Genomic DNA, 12,248 nt, shown 5'->3' on the forward strand with positions numbered 1-12,248 from the left:
AAGAGGTCAGCAGCAAGATAGATGAGATGGAGGAAACGTGAGAAGCTTAGCATTAGAGTAGCAGAGTGTGTGGGCTGGGCTTCAGTAGGATAATAGTGTGGTGAGGTAGGAGTGGACAAGGTGATTGAGTGCTTTAAAACTCACGGTAAGGAGTTTCTGTTGGATGCAGAGGTGGATGGGCAACCACTGGAGATTCTTGAGGAGTGGGGAAACATGGCCTGTATGTTTCTGTAGAAAAATAATCAATCAATCAATCAATTGTATTTATTGAGCGCTTACTGTGTGCAGAACACTGTACTAAGCACTTGGGAAGTACAAGTTGGCAACATATAGAGACAGTCCCTACCCAACAGTGGGCTCACAGTCTAAAAGGGGGAGACAGAGGACAAAACCAAACATACTAACAAAATAAAACAAATAGAATAGATATGTACAAGTAAAATAAATAAATAAATAGAGTAATAAATATGTACAAACATATATACATATATAAATGTAAATATATGCGTATATAAATGTACAAGTAAAATAAATAGAGTAATAAATATGTACAAACATATATACATATATACAGGTACAGTATACATATATACTCCGGTTAGCAGAGTAAAGTATGGACTGGAGTTGGGAGAGACAGGAGACAGGGAGGTCTGCAGGGAGGCTGAAAGAGTATTCAAGGTGGGACAGGATAAGTGCTGGAATTAACATGCTAGCAGTTTGGCTAGAGAGGGAAGGATGGAATTTAGCAATGTTGCGACGGTGGAAATGACAGGATATAACAATAGATTGAGTATGTGGGTTGAATGAGAGGGGTAAAGGTGAACACCAAGGTCCCGGACTTGTGAGACAGGAAGGACGATGGAGTCACCTGTAGTGATGGGTCAATCAGGGGGAGGACAGGGTTTGGGAGGGATGATAAGGAGTTGTGTTTTAGGCATATTAAGTTTGAGGTGACAGAAGGACATCCAAGTAGATATATCTACTTGAAGACAGGAGGAAATGTGAGGATGCAGACCATGAGGGAGAGGAATCAAGACTGGAGATCTTGGGCGCAAAGCTTCACTTCTCTGGGTCTCAGTTTCCTCATCTGTCAAAGGGGAATGAAGTATATGATCTCCCTCTCCCTTAGCCTCGGAGCTCCAAGTGGGCAAGGGGCTGTGCCTGTGTCCATTTCAGGGCTTTTCCTCAGAGAGTAAAACCCAACTTCTTGGCTTCACATCCTGGACAGACATAGTGGGGACGTTGGCTGGAGCTTTTCAAGATGAGCAGTGGGAATGACTTTACTGAACGGGACCCATTTAGGAATGAACTGTGCAGGACAGGGTTATGGGTTATACACCATAAAATTGTTTGCTAGCATTATTACCATCTTCAGTAATTATAATAGCAATAATGATAATGGTGATTGTATGTGCTCCCTATATGCAAGGCAATCCACTAAGCACTGGAGTAGAAACAAGGTAATCAGGACGGGGAGGCACAGTCCCTGTCCTCCATAGGGCTCACAGCCTCAATCCCTATTTTACAGATCAGGTAACTGAGGCACAGAGAATTAAATGGCTGACCCAAGGGCACGTGGCAGACAATTGGCAGAGGCAGGACTAGAATCCTGTCTTTCTGATTCCCAGGCCTGTGCCTTGTCCACTAAGCCACGCTTCTTCTTAGTTGCCCTTTTATCATCATCATCGTGATATTATTTCAACATTAATTCATTCATTCATTCAATCGTGTTTATTGAGCACCTACTCTGGGCAGAGTACTGTACTAAGCGCTTGGGAAGTACAAGTTGGCAACATATAGAGATAGTCCCTACCCAACAACGGGCTTACAGTCTAGAAGGGGGAGACAGACAACAAAACAGCAAAATATGTAGACAGGTGTCAAAGTCATCAGAACAAATAGAATTAAAGCTATATTCACATCATTAACAAAATAAATAGAATAGTAAATATGTACAAGTAAAATAAGTAGAGTAATAAATCTGTACAACTATATATACAAGTGCTGTGGGGAGGGGAAGGAGGTAGGACGGGGGATGGGGAGGAGAAGAGGAAAAAGGGGGCTCAGTCTGGGACGGCCTCTTGGAGGAGGTGAGCTCTCTGTAGGCTTTTGAAGGGAGGAAGAGAGCTAGCTTGGCGGGTGTGTGGAGGGAGGGCATTCTAGGCCAGGGGAAGGACATGGGCCGGGGGTCGACGGCAGGACAGGCGAGCCATGGCTTCAACTATCATCTCTACTCTTCTGACACCCAAATCTACATCTCTGCCCCTGCTCTCTCTCTCTCCCTTCAGGCTCGTGTCTCCTCATGCTTTCAGGACATCTCCCCTGGATATCTGCCTGCCATCTAAAACTCAATATGTCCAAGACTGAACCCCTTTTCTTCCCTCCCAAACCCTGCCCTATCAGCATGCTACCTCTATGAATCCATGTTTTTGGTTACCATCCCACTCTCACTGCTACCTTTTTGTCCAAGTGTTTTGCAATCAGAATGATTTTTTTAAATAGGTATCTGTTAAGCGCTTACTAAGGGTCAAGCATTTCATCAAGTGCTGAGGCAGACAGAAGTTAATCAGCTTGGGCAGTGTCCATATGCTTCATGGGGCTCACAATCTAAAAGGGAAGGAACAGCAGGTATTGAATGTCCATTTTACAGATGAGGTAGCTGAGTCACAGAGCAGTGAAGTAATTCTCCCAAGGTCACTCTTCACACAAGGGGCAGAACAGGGATTAGATCAGAGATTGATGTCAAGATCAGTGCCACACCCCGATACATCCACTGATCCCCAGACATTATCAGTTTAGACACTCTTGTCATTGGTGTAGAGACCAGTCCTACACTCCAATATGTCCTCTGATTCTAGAACATTATCAGTTTAGACACTCTCGTCATTGATGTAAAGGCCAGACCTGCTCAGGCTAGCCTCGTGGATAGAGCATGGGCCCGAGAGTCAGAAGGACCTGGGTTCTAATCCTAGCTCTGCCACTTGTCTGTCTTGTGACCTTGGCCAAGTCACTTCACTTCTCTGTGCTTCAATCAACTAACTCTTCTGTAAAATGGGGATTAAGACATGGACTGCGTCCAATCCATTGTATCCACCCCAGCGCTTAGTACAGTGCCTGGCATAGTGTAAGCTCTTAACAAATAATACAATTATTATTATTATTTTTACTATTATTAGCATTATCCCTAACCATTGATGACTTAGGCCTTCTTGTTCTCGGGATATAGACCAGCTCTACACTCTGACAGATCCTCTGATTTCTGCACATTATCCACTTAGACAAGCTTGAAATTGGCGTATAGACCAATCTTACAATTTGAGCATTTGATATCCACTCCAGCCCTCTACCCCATAGCATTTATACACCTATCTTTAAATTAGGCATTAGAAATTTATTCATATTAATATCTATCTCCCCCTCTAGACTGTAAGTCCCTTATGAGGAGGGAACATATCTGCTACACTTTCCCAAGAGGTCAGTACAGCCCTCTGCATATGCTAAGCGCTCAATAAATAGCACTGGTTGTTACATCCACTGAGACTAGAGCATTACTGGCTTCAATCTATCAAGGATGCAATGAATCACAATTATGAAGCACTGTACTAAGAACCTCAGGGAATACAATACAGTAGATTACGTAGACGTGATCCTTGACCGAAATTGCCCAATAGTACTATATTATACTTTCCCTAGTGCTTAGTTCAGTGCGCTGGACATGGTCAGTACTCATTAAATGCCATTGAATCTGGTCTAATCTGATCGTCCTGAGGTGCAGCATAGCCTAGTCGAAAGAGCAGGAGCCTGAGACTCAGAAGACCTGTGTTCTAATCCCTGCTCTTTCAGGTGCCTGGTGTGTGACCTTGGGTAAGTCACTTCACCTCTTCGTGCCTCAATTTCCTCATCCTGAAATGGGGATTCAGTGCCGGTTTTCCCTCCTACCTGGACAGTGATACGGGACTGTACTGGACCTGGTGAACCTTCCCCTTCCCCAGTGCTTAAAACAGTGCTTGAGCCAAAATAAGCACTTGAGAAATCATCTCAAAGTAACTTCTCTCTCTGCCTTAGTGCTAAGTTCCTCTTTGACTAAAATCAATCAACCATATGTATTGAGAGCTTACTGTGTACAGAACACTGTCTTCATCTCTCGGGAGAGTAAAGTCCAACAGATTCGGCAGACAAGTAGAAGCTGTAGAGTCTAGAAGATCTTTTTGTGTAGATTTCTTTGACAGGGAACCTCAGCTTCCCCACACTCCCGGGACAATCGCTCCCTGATTTTCCCACCCAAATGAAGGATAATAAATGATGTGACTTATTTCCTTACTCTCTGAGAGCTGGAATACGGCCCTTATCCCCTCCTCTTCTCCCTGTTCCTGGGTGAGGGAGTCCAGACCAGACAATCCTCACTTAGGGAAGGCAGTCGGGTGGTGGAATGGGGGTCTCGGGGACAGATGGCGTGGGAACCAGGGCCAAGACAAGTCTGGGCTCCACACAGTCCCAGATACAGCAGAATAGGCAGCCAGGAAGAGTGGGTGGCAGTTACTCGGTCTGGTCCCGGTGGCCAGGGTTGGGAAAGATGGGGAGGCTGAGGCTGGGGGGCACCTGTGGGGCAGAGGGGACCGTGTTTCTACTGGCCCTGGCTCGCTTTATTTTATCGTGCGATCTGTTTGGTGTTTAATTTGGGTCAGGAACTGTTTCAAGGGCTGGGGTTCATACATGATCATCAGCGGGACCCGGTCCTTGTCCCACCGAGGGCTCAAAGCTTTAATCCTCATTTTACAGACGAGGCAACTGAGACCCAAAGAACGTGAAGTGGCTTGCCCGAGCTCACATGACGAGAGATGGGATTAGGACCCAGGCCTTGTGGCTCCCAGGTCACTGCTCTGTCTTCTAGACCACATCGCTTCTGATTTGGTCCCACTGCCTCTCATGGTGTGGGCTCCCACGGTGGGGAGTGAGGGGGTATCCAGGACCCCAGCACTGGCCCCAGGGTTCTGAGTCCACTGTCCACTGCCCTCGTCTATTGAACTCTGCCTCTGGCCTTCTGGGTTTCTGTCCGGGAGGTTTGGGAAAGGGAGGACAGGGACAGGAGGCACCTCTCCCAAATGCTTATTACAGTGCTCTGCACACAGCAAATGCTCAAACCTTACGATTGAATGACTGACTGATCAGGGCAGGGTCTATGGGAAGTGGGAAGCCCAGGAAAGAAGCAGAGAGGATTGGACTGCAGGCCACAGTGGTGGGCAGAGGGGTGCAAAGAAGAGATGTACAGAGATTAGATACATAGTCATCATTTATTGAAAGTAATATCTGCCTCCCAACCTATACTATAAGTTCAATGAGGACAGGGAATATGCCAGTTACACTGTTATAGAGTAATGATAATAATAATGATAATAATAATAGTATTTGTTAAGCACATTATGTTGCAGGATACTCTCCCAGGCACGTGTAGAGTGCTCTGCGCACCGTAAGTGATCAATCAATGTGACAGATTCATTGGTTGGACGAGAGTGGGGAAGGGGGCAGAGCTGGGAGGGAACAGGATCTTAGGCCCAGAGTGGGGATTGGTTCAGGTTTGCTGTGCCCCGTCCAGAAAAGTAGAGCTCTCCCGGAGACCCAGGGTGGACCTGTAGAGATCAGCCTCTTTTTCCCTCAGCTTGTGGGAGGCGCTGCCCACGGCCTCCTCCTGGGGACAGAGATTGGCGCTTCAGTCATCGGAGTTCAGGCCCTCGGGACTGACCACTGACTGGAGGTCGACGGCTGAAGGGAAGGAAAGAATGCGGAGGATTTGGGAGACAAATTGGGAAATCACCTCAGGTGAAACAGATCCTTCTAGGGGTCACGTGTCGGTGAGGAGGGGCTGCATTTGAACCCTTGCTTTTGAGGGCCCACCCCCCCAAATCCGGCCCCGAGGATCTCGCCAGATGGTGCCCGGTTCACGGACTCCCGTGCCACCTCAGAAGCTGCCCTCTGGCGTTCCTGCCCATCCTCAGCAGGATCACATAGACCTTGGGCACATAGATGCAGCTGAGGAGCCCGGCGCCAGAGGCCAGGACAACCACCATGGGTTTGCCATTGGTGCTCAGGTAAGTGGGCAGGAAAGAGATCTGGAAGCTGCAGAGCACCAGCATGCTGAACGTGATGAACTTGGCCTCGTTGAAGCTGTCCGGCAAGATCCAGGCCTGGAAGGCCACCGGGAGGCTGACCAGGGCCAGGAGCCCCAAGTAGCCCAGGATGCAGTAGAAGGCGATGGAGGAGACTTCGCTGCACTAGACGACAATGACCCCGGTCTAGGACACCACGTCCACGTCGGGGAAGGACGAAGACATCCCCAGCCAGATAGTGCAGATGCCCACTTGGACCAGGGAGAAGATTCAGAGGAAGGTGTCCTGGGCCCCAGCCACATCCTCATTCTACTCCTTGACCCAGTGGCCCTAAAGTCCAACACCACGGTGGCCATCTTTGCTAACACGGCAGAAATGGCCATGGAGAAGAAACTTTCATTATGGGGCTGCCCTGGTGATGGAAGAAGACCCCCCAAATCAGGATGGTGACAAGAGAGAAAAAGAGGGGTAGGGATGCCAGAACCATTTCCAAAGCCTCCTTGTAGGAAAGGAAGACCACAGCTTTCAGGACACAATGATCTTTTTGAGGATTTGGAAATTCATCTTGGGGACAATTGATGCATTGATCCATATCTGAAAGGAATAAATGGAATTTTACACCTCCTTTGGGTCAAGCTTGAAATTCCGGTCCCTGGGTGAGGGAACTGTTATATCGTACTCTCCCAAGCACTCAGTTCAGTGCTCTTCACACAGTAAGTGCTCCATTAGTACCACTGATCGATTTATTGTGGGGAGGGAACATGGCTACCACCTCTGCTCAATTGTACTTTCCCAAGTGCTTAGTATAGTGTTCTGCACACAATAGGAGCTCAATTAATAACATTGATAGGCTGATTGACATGGACATGAAGGAAGCCTCCCAGATTGAAAAGGCTGTGGATCAGGCAGAGTCCAGCCCAGGGAATGTGTCTGTTTATTGCTGTATCGTTCTCTGCCAAGTAAGTGCTCAATAAATGCAATGGAGTGAATGATTGAATGAACCCCAAAGAGACAACATGGTGAGGAGGAGGCTGAGACCCCAAATGTCCCACGCCCCCCACCTCCCACCTGGCCTAGTGGACAGAGCTGGGGTCTGGGAATCAGAAGAACCTGGGTTCTACTCCTGGCTCCACCACTTTTCTCTGGATGAATTTGGGAAAGTCACTTCACTTCTCTTTGTCTCTTTTACTTCAACTGTAAAATGGAGATTACGATGGTGAGCCAAATTTGGGACGGGCTGTGTCCAACCTGCTTATCTTGTATCTACCCTTGCAGTGAGTACAGTGCCTGACACATAGTAGACACTTGACAGAAACTATAATAATAATAATACTTCTCTCAGAGACTGAGGCTCAGATCAGAATTATTGTGGTATTTGTTAATATTAAGTGCTTACAATACTCCAAGAAGTGTAGTAAGTGCTGGAGTAGATACAAGATCATTAGGTCCCAACTGGGGATCACAGACTAAGGAGGAGGGAGAATTAAGATTGAATCCCCATTTTGCAGATGAAGGAACTGAGGCCTAGAAAAGTGATATGACTTGTCCAAGGTCATTCAGCAGAGAAGTGGCAGAGACTGGATTTGATCCCGGGTCCTTTCACTCCCAGGCCCAAGTCTCCTTCTTCTAGGCCTCAGTGGCTGCTACAAGTTTATTACAGTGTGGTGTAGAGGAAAACCTACAAATCAGAGGACCTGGGTTGAGGTCTCTGCTCTGCCACTTGTCTGCTTTATAATTTGAGGTAAGTCACTTCACTTCTCTGGACCTCAGTTTCCTCAACTGTAAATTAGGGAGTTCCCCGTGGGGGCAGAGACTGTGTCTGACATGTTTACCCCAGCACTTAGAACATTCTTTGTTTGTTTTTTCTTATTCTGTCTGGTATTTGTTAAGTGCTTACTATGTTCCAGGCACTGACCTAAGCATTGGGGTAAGTACAAGTTAATCAAGGGGGACACAGTCTCTGTCCCACCTCGACCTCACAGTCCTAATCCCCATTTTACATTGAGGGAATGGAGGCCCAGAGAAGTGAAGATAGTTGCCCATGGTGACACAGCGGACAAGTGGAGTAGGCGGAATTGGAATCCAACTCCTTCTGACTTCAGGCCTCTGCTCTATCCACTAAGTCATGGTGCTTCTGTAGACACCTAATAAATGCTTAACGAATATCGCAATCATTATTCTTATTACCGTTATTTTTTCACCCTCTCGGAAAGCTCTCTGAGAATGTCCTGCCCGCCCACCGCTGCTTGAGTGGGAAGGACGATTCTCGGTGGGCACCTACCGGTCTGATTGCTAATCTCTCCCTCGGCACAGGGCACGCAGCCATAGCAGCGGGCAGCTTTCCCTTCCTGAGCTGTTTTCTGAATCCCATCTAGCAGCTCTCACTACACACAGAGTGGGGGGTCTGCGTGAGGAGGGGAAGAGGGATTCATCCCTGCTCCCAGACCAACGTTAGTCATTTACACATCTGAAATTCATTTATTTATATTAATGCCTGTGTCCTCCTCTAGGCTGTAAACTCGTCCTGTCTGTTATATCGTTATACTGTACTCTCCCAAGGACTTGGTACAATGCTATGCACACAGTAAGTGTCCAAAAAATATGACAGACTCACTGAAGAATGCCATTTATTGAGCACTTACTGTGTGCAGAGGATTGTATTAAGAGCATCATTCATTCATTCATTCGTATTTACCGAGCACTTACTATATGTAAAGCACCGTACTATACTCTTGGGAGAGTACATCATAACATTAAACAGACACATTCCCTGCCCACAATGTGCTTGGGAGAATAATGATTATGGTACTTGTTGAGCGCTTACTATGTGCAAAGCACTGTCCTGAGCACTGTACATTCTAAGCACTGGTAGAATTCAGCAGAATTGGTGGACACGATGACAGCACATGACGAGAGAACAGAGGGGGAGACATTTTTTAATCAATTTTTTCTATGGAATACAGAGCTATGTACATCCGTGCTTGGAGATGAATATTAAATGTCTACAGGGCACAGATCCATAGGCGACCCAGAATGAAGAGGGTTCTGGGAAAGGAGGGCTTAAACAGCCCACCTCCTTCTTGGAGGAAATGTCACCTTAAAAAACCTTTATAGGAAAGGAGAGTGATGGTCTGGTGTATATTGACGGGGCCCAAGAGTCAGAGGTAGGAAATAGGATAGGGTTAGGTTGTGTGAAAAATGAGATCAAGGCCTGGTGAGTAAGCTGACGCTAAAGGAGCTGAGTGTGCAGGCTAGACTGCAGTAGGAGATCAGTGAGGTAAGGTAGGAGGGGGTGAGCTGACTGAGTGCTTTCAAGCCAGTGATATGGAGTTTTCTCATTTCATTTCATCCATTTCTACAGTCCAAGTGACTCCTGCTCTGAAATGACAATCCCAGATCTTGTCCAATAACTCCGCTTCAGTATACTGATTAATCTGTGGTATTTATTGAGCACTTATTGTGTGCAGAACACTATACTCAACATTAGGAAGAGTACACCAGAACAGAGTTGGAAGACATGTTTCCTGTTCACAAGCGGCCTCCAGGCCAGAGGAGGGGACAGATATTAAAATAAATTATGGCTATGGACAGGAGGGCTGTGGGGTTGAGCGTGGGGTGAATATCAGCATGAACTGGACTTGTTGAAGCTGTCTGGCAGGTTCTGTGACAAGAAGGCCTCCATGAGCCTGATCGGGGCCAGGAGCCTCATGTAGCCCAGGATGCAGTAGAAGGTGATGGCAGAGCCCTTGTTGCACTGTAGAAGGCACTACCACCCTTCCCCTCTCACAAGCCCCCAACCTTGGTGTTATCTTTGACTCTGATCTCTCATTCACCCCACAGATCCAATCCATCAGCAAAACCTGCCGGTCTCACCTACGCAACATCGCCAAGATCTGCTCTTTCCTCTCCATCCAAACCACTACCCTGTTAGTACAATCATTCATCGTATCCCGACTGGACAACTGTATCAGCATCCTTTCTGATCTCCATATCTCCTGCCTCTCCCCACTTCAGTCTATACTTCACTCTGCTTCCCCGATTATCTTTCTACGGAAACGTTCTGGGCATGTCACCCCACTCTTCAAAAATCTCCAATTGTTGCCTATCCACCTCCATATCAAGAAAAACTCCTCACTATTGGCTTCAAAGCTCTCCATCACCTTGCCCCCTCCTACCTCACCTCTCTTCTCTCCTTCTACAGCCTTGCTCGCACACTCTACTCCTCTGGTGCTAATGTTCTCACTGTGCCTCGTTCTTCCCTGCCCCGCCATCAACCACTGGCCCACGTCCTACCTCTGGCCTGGAATGCCTTCCATCCTCAAATCGCCAAACTAGCATACCTCCCCTCTTCAAATCCCTGCTGAAAGCTCACCCCTTACAGGAGGCCTTCCCGGATTAAACCCCCCTTTTCCTCTGCTCCCCCTCCCTATCACCCCAACTCACTTCCTTTGCTCCCTTCCAACGCCACAGCTGTTGTGTATATATGTACATATTTACAATTATAATTCTATTTATTTTTATTAATGATGTGTGCATACCTATAATTCTATTTATTTATAAAAATGCTACTGATGCCTGTTTACTTGTTTTGATGTCTGTCTCCTGCCTTCTAGACCGTGAGCCTGTCATGTACAGGGATTGTCTCTGTTGCTGAATTGTACTTTCACAGCGCTTAATACTCTGCACACAGTAAGCACTCAATAAATACCATTGAATGAATGAATTAATGAATAATGATGATCCCGGCCTCAGACGCCACATCTGCATCGGGGAACGGGGAGGACGTCTCCAGCCAGACCATGCAGATGCCAAATAGGACCAGGAAGAAGACACAGACGATGGAGCAAGGTGCCCTGGGCCTACACCATGTCCTTATGCTGCTTCCTGGTCGTGTGGCCCTGAAGGCCAGGACCACGGTAATCGTCTTGGCCAACACGGCAGAAATGGCCACAGAGAAGAAGAGTCCAGAAGCCATCTGTTTCAGGATGCAGGTCGTCTCACCCTCCTCCTGCTCCAGCTCCTCCTCCTCCTCCTCCTCCTCCTCCTCCTAATTCTTCCTTCCTTACTTTAGAAAATACCCCTCCTACGTTATCCTCTTCTCACTGTTGGTGAAATCTTGGCCATCTGGGGCCAGGGCCAGGAACTCTCCACTGTGATGTAGACCTTGGTGCCCTTCTTTAACATCTAATAGTTCAAGATGTTGAACCTACTGGTCACCCAGACGGGATCATACAAATGGATCTGCCCACTGGTGCCGGTGTGGGATCGAGTGTTTAGCAGGGATGAGTGGAGCTAGAGATAGATGGGGACACCTTCAAAGTTACCAAAGAAGCAATGTTACCTAGAGGATAGTCACAATGATGTGATTTCTCATCCCGGTTCTGCCTCTCCTTTGCTGGGGGATCTTGAGCGAGTCATTTCACTTCTCTAGGTCTCAGTTCCCTCATCTTTCCAAGGGGGATTAAGACTGGGAACCCTATCTGGGATGTGGACTGGATCCAACCCGGTTAGCTTGTGTGTTCCCCAGCATTCAGAACTGTTCTTGGAACATAGTAAGCGGTTAAAAAACATCATTTAAGACAAAAAGGTGAATGTTCCTCTGTCCATGCGGCTCAACCCGTGTGGAAGTTACCCAGGAACTCGAATAACTGGACTCTGATCGCCAGGGTCCACAGGTGGATGAGACCATCCTCAGACCGGGCTTCAGCGAGGCAGGGAGAGGAGAAATGCCTGCCATAGATGAGGAACCCTACTTGGACAATCTCCCGAAGTCTTCATGTCCTTTGCTGCCCAGATCTCTTGGTGGAGGGCGTGAGCTATGGTGCTCCAGACAGGTTCATGTCCCAGAAGTCCAAGGGCCTGATTTCCAACGTATTGTTCAAATCCCACATTCTCAGGGAATCGTAATTTTCCAGGAACTTACAATTAAAGGCCCTCTCCCAGAAGAACCATAGAAACACGTCCTGTGGATATTTGCAAGAGTTCAGGGTCCTTTTGAAATCCCTGAAGTCTGGAATCTCCTTCCTATGGACTGAAAATGACAAGAAGCCTTGGAAAAACGTCTTATTTCTTACATACAAGTCTGTTGAAAACTCCTAATCGGATGTGGTGACCCAGACTTTGCCGATAACTGGACTGTGCTCT

This window comes from Tachyglossus aculeatus, unplaced genomic scaffold (assembly GCF_015852505.1).
Source record: "Tachyglossus aculeatus isolate mTacAcu1 unplaced genomic scaffold, mTacAcu1.pri scaffold_75_arrow_ctg1, whole genome shotgun sequence".
NCBI lineage: Eukaryota > Metazoa > Chordata > Mammalia > Monotremata > Tachyglossidae > Tachyglossus > Tachyglossus aculeatus.